Raw genomic sequence first — 6,110 nt, forward strand, 5'->3', positions numbered from 1 at the left:
ATCATTTGCGTGTAATATCTTTATGTCTCCCCCATTCATGGGGAGACATATTGTTTTTGCCCTGTCCGTCAGTCAGTCCATCAGTCTGTCAGTCAGTCAGTACGTCACACTTCGTTTCCGCCCAATTACTATAGAACTCTTAGACCCAGGAACTTCATACTTGGTATGCTAGTTGGTCATGACTAGTAGATGACCCCTATTGAATTTGGGGTCACTAGGTCAAAGATCAGGGTCAACGTGACCTTGAGGTGAAGAAACGGTTTCCACTCAATAACTAAAGATCCTTTGGGTCCAGGAACTTCATACTTGGTATGCTAGTTGTTCATGACTATAAGATGACTCCTATTGATTTTGAGATCAAAAGGTCAAAGGTCAAGGTTACCTTCAGGTAAAAAATGTTATGTTGGCAGTGACCTTAAGCTTAAAAATGGTTTCTGCTCAATAACTAAAGAAAGCTTGTACCCAGGAACTTCATAGTTGTTCATGACTAGTAGATGACTCCTATTGATTTTGAGATCAGTAGGTCAATGGTCAAGGTCACCGTGACCTTGAGGTGAAGAAACTGTTTCCGCTCAATAACTAGAGAACGCTTGCAACCAGGAATTTCATACTTGGTATGCTAGTTGGTCATGACTAGAAGATGACCCATATTGATTTTGAGATCACTAGGTCAAAGGTCAAGGTTGCCATGACCTTGAAGTGAAGAAAAAGTTTCCGCTCAATAACTAAAGATCCTTTGGTTTCAGGAACTTCATACTTGGTAAGCTAGTTGTTCATGACTAGAAGATGACCCCTATTGATTTTCAGATCAAAAGGTCAAAGGTCAAGGTTACCTTCAGGTAAAAAATGATACGTTGGCGGTGACCTTAAGCTTAAAAATGGTTTCTGCTCAATAACTTAAGAACGCTTGTACCCAGGAACTTCATTCTTGGTACGCTAGTCGGTCATGACTAGTAGATGACCCCTATTGATTTTGAGATCAGTAGGTCAAAGGTCAAGGTTGCCATGACCTTGAGTTGAAGAAATGGTTACCGCTCAGTAACTAAAGAACACTTGCACCCAAGAACTTAATACTTGGTATGCAAGTTGGTTATGTAGATGATCCCTATTGATGTTGTGATCAGTAGGTAAAAGGTCATGGTCACGATGACTGTGAGCTGAAAAATGGTTTCCGATCAATAATTGAATAACGCTTGCGCCCAGGAACTTCATACAATGCAAACTTCGTTTACATTTTCCATGATTAATCAACAACACTTTCTTCTCTTCACTATTTAATATAATCAAATAAACCAAACTTCACTGTTGGTTTGTCTCCAGTCCAAAGTTACAAATTTCATGTCCATCATTTATTTTTTCTCAGCTACGACCACACAATAGGGGAGACAAGCGCTTTTTCAAAAAAGCAATCTCTAGTTATATTTTAACTTCTAACCTAAATGTTTTATTGTACTTTTGAGTGTTCTGTTAACTATATTGCACATTATCCTATATGACAGTATAAATTCAATAAAACCATGGTTATTAAGTTCCATACATATTGGAGCACATGGTAAGCCTCTAGAAATGTCACTTCTTAAACCTAGATTCTTGATCTGTTCGCCACATTGTTTTGTTAATTTTTTGTTTATTATAAAAACAAATGATTGTTTAATGTCAAGGAAACCTTTTTAAAGTTAAAATGTAGATGTACATAGATAACTGTCAAATATTATTTACCATTTAATAACTGTCTAAAGGCAAAATTTCCATTCATTTTTATATTTGATTTGGGTCCCTAGGGTCATGGTCACTGTAACTAAAAATAGAAAAATGCTTGGTACTGAATAACTTCAGTTTTAATACATTTAAAACTGAATCTCACAATAAAGGCTGAAGTTCTTGTTGCATTGCAGCATTTCTAGTTAACTTTTTAATTTGACTCTTTTTATTGCTTTCGACAGGCACATATTACATCATTATTGTATTCATTTTTAAGACAAAGCCTCATTTAATTGAGCGTGCTGTCCAAAGACAGCTCTTGTTGACATAATTATAAGACACCTTATGTTATGGTTTATATGAACAATAGCTGTTTCTGTGTATGTTTTAGAAGAAACTTCCATTTCTTATCATATTGATGGACATAGATATACATACATGTACGGGATTATTGACATCAGATTCTTAGGATTAAATTTACTAATGTTCTGTTCATGTTCAAAATAGATACAGTTATGGTAAATGCATAGTCTTGTTTGTTTATAACATAGACAACCATGTCTTTTGGTTGTCCTGGTCTCCTGTCCTGTTATGTGAATTGGGTTTTATGGACATCTTCGATATTGTAGGTCCAATTCTAGTGTCTAGCTGGAAAAGTATTTAGCCTAGGGAGACCTTAGTTTGGGTTATCATGTTGGATATGTCTAAATGTTGGCATGTCGGGAAATGACAATTTTAGGCTATGACAATTTAAAAATGTAGACGTTGCTGGGCAAGGCTCCACACCCAAGTGACTGTCGCATTATATTCTTGAAAAAATGCCTTGGGCTTTTGGTTTGTTATGAATTTTGCGAGTCTGGCAAATATCTGCATTATAAAATTCATCGACATACAGGTGACAGAGAAAAAGGTCAATTTTCAATGATTTCAAAAGATTTATTAACTAAAAGGGGATCATCATAAATGAATACAGAGAACAAGGTTAATTGATTTGACAGAGGATTGATGCAGAGCTTCAAAAATTAAGGAGACAATTTCAGAAAAATGCACATAAATGATTTTTGTTTATTTGTGTTGTTTGATAACTGCTCTGTGTCGATTTTTATTTAATTTCATTTTACCCCCCAAATCACACTTCACACAATACATGGTTTCTACACTTTAGGTTTGTTATACTGTATTATAGTATCTATTGAATACAGTAAAATTTCTGGTCATTGTATTGCAAAATTTGTGCTAATAATTTGCAATTTCAGAAATTCTCATTTTTATTTAATTTTTTAAACATTTTCCCCAAAATTCACATTTCACAAAATTACATAGTTTCTTTACTTTTGATATATTAAACTGTAATATTTATGAAATACAGTAATTCTGGTCATTCTATTGCAATATTTGAAAAAGTTATTGGCAAATTCCAGAAATTCTCATTTCCATTTAATTTTTCATACATTTTACCCCGAAAATCATATTTTTAAAAAAAACTGTGTTTCTATATAATATATAATAATGTTAAATGATATATATTAGCTGCAGTAGTTCTGGTGTTTTTATTGCAAAATTAGGCAGAGTTATTGGCAAAATTCATAAATTGTCATTTTCATTTAATTTTTCAAACATTTTACCCCAAAAATCATTTTTTGCGCCATATAATTGTTCTATGATTTAAGTATATTAAATATGTTGCCTGATATGACATAAATTCATCAAAATTATTTTTGTGCAGTTTTCTTCATTTTTTGTTCAAAAATCTCCGTTTGTATACATTGAATAGAGAACAGAGGTGTTGAAGCACTGCTTCAACACCTCTGAGAATGAGTATAGTATAGTGCACGCTACCACAATGTATATAGACTATAACACAGGTTCAAATTTACAGATAGAGAATAGTGCACGCCACCACAATGTATATAGACTATAACAGAGGAATTGATGTAAAGTTTCAAAATCTCTGGTTGATACATTGTATAGAGAACAGGGGTGTTGAAGCACTGCTTCAACACCTCTAAGAATGAATAGAGTATAGTGCACGCTTCCACAATGTATATAGACTATAACAGAGGAGTTGAAGTAAATCTTCAAAATCTCTGGCTGTATACATTGTATAGAGAACAGGGGTGTTGAAGCACTGCTTCAACACCTCTTGACAATGAATAGAGTATAGTGCACGCTTCCACAATGTATATAGACTATAACAGAGGAGGTGAAGTAAATCTTCAAAATCTCTGGCTGTATACATTGTATAGAGAACAGGGGTGTTGAAGCACTGCTTCAACACCTCTTGACAATGAATAGAGTATAGTGCACGCTTCCACAATGTATATAGACTATAACAGAGGAGTTGAAGTAAATCTTCAAAATCTCTGGCTGTATACATTGTATAGAGAACAGGGGTGTTGAAGCAGTGCTTCAACACCTCTTGACAATGAATAGAGTATAGTGCACGCTTCCACAATGTATATAGACTATAACAGAGGAGTTGAAGTAAATCTTCAAAATCTCTGGCTGTATACATTGTATAGAGAACAGGGGTGTTGAAGCAGTGCTTCAACACCTCTGAGAATGAATAGAATATATACCGTGCACAGTATATACTGGTATAGAATATAACGCCAGTGTATGTACTGTCACGGTGTATCGTGCATATCCATATAGTGTATAGAGTCTATGCACTGTGTTGATATAAGATATCAATCTCAACTTGGTCTAAGCATTCTAGATTTAATATTTTTTTCTAGATTCAAATAATTCACTGTTTGTAATTGTTGTTACCGCTGCCGTCATCGCTCCAACCCTTCCCGTCTCCATAAATATCCATCATAGCACCGACCATACTGCAACCGTTGTCGATTAAATTATCTCCCTCTCCATTAGTATCTCTCTTGTTGCTGCTGTTACCCCTTTCATCACAGCTGAAATCCTTCAAATCTCCATATAAGTTTACCTTTGGAGCCATTTTTTTAATCCCGTCATGTTACCGTTGCTACTCCTCCCATCACTGCTATTACTAGTTTCGTCGTTTAGGTACCCATGCTGTCGCCATACCCCCCCCCCCCCATGTTCACACACTCCCACCATCCCTCCAGTCGTCATTGATACATCTCTATAGTTGATATCCCTATCATATACGTTATTCTTTCGCTCCCGTTTAGCAGTTTTCATTTCATCGCAGTCGTCTTTATAACCTATCCCGTTGCCTCAACTATAACCCTCGCCGCCGCCGAAAATCATCGGTCATTCCCGGGACAAACCAGAGATTAAACGCTTTGCTTCTCGTTCAAATAAAACTCAAAATTGTGTTAAGCTGAAATGATTCACTTACCAATGGTTATCCTTGTTCCTAAGAACAACACCAGCGTCAACACGTACATCATCGTCACACTCCTTTTAGCGTATTCATGCGTTCTGAAATGTCAATGAAAATGGATTTAAACAATAATAATAATACTAACAATACTACTACTACTACTACTAATAATAATAATACATGTAATAATAATAATAATAATAATAATAATAATAATAATAATAATAATAATAATAAGTATAATAATAATAATTAAAAATAAATAAATAATGATAATGATAATAATTCAAAATAATAATAATAAATCTTCTTCTTCTTCTTCTTCTTTTTCTTCTTCTTCTTCTTATTATTACTGCCATAGTGACGTTGCCTACAATTTACTGGCATTGAAACAAAGGTCAGTGATGATTCAAAACGTTTAACCAGTAAATAATTATTTCAAATGTATAGTATAATGTGTTACGTCTTTCATTGAAAGCATATTAACAAATATTTTGGAATAAAACTTACGGCGTTATCTATTCCTTTATATGGTTCCTTCAAGTTAGTCCCACTGCGATTATTTCAATGATCTGATATCTAGATTAACTCAACCTTGAGTGAACAAGAGGAATATTTTGCACAGCCGCTTGGCTACGTGACGGAAGGGCAGAACCTATTCAATCAAATGCAATATTAAGTAAGTAAATAGTTGCAAGACAAAATGAGATATATGCTTTAAATATCGAATTTTAAACCTGACAAATGGGTAACAAGCTGTTCTACATAATACAAAAGTGATTTTACGTTTCGCGGATCTTATAATGACTTAATAGTTAAATATGAATGTTGTTGTTTGTGTTGAAATGCTTATAAACAAAGAATATGGCAGTAAGATATAATATTGCATTTATGATACTATGGCCGTGTTTAAGAAAGATGTTAACTTTACAAATGCAAAAAAAGCAAAGTATTTTTGAGTATCCACACTCTTTGTTGCAATTTATCTATAAAATTGCTATCATGCATATCTTTATTTATTGATTTATTTCCTAAGCATCAGATTGACCTGATCTTAATAAGGAAAGGGTCGATTAGTATCAAAGTAATGGTTAAACGTATG

The sequence above is a fragment of the Mya arenaria genome, chromosome 13 (genome assembly GCF_026914265.1).
Source record: "Mya arenaria isolate MELC-2E11 chromosome 13, ASM2691426v1".
Lineage (NCBI taxonomy): Eukaryota > Metazoa > Mollusca > Bivalvia > Myida > Myidae > Mya > Mya arenaria.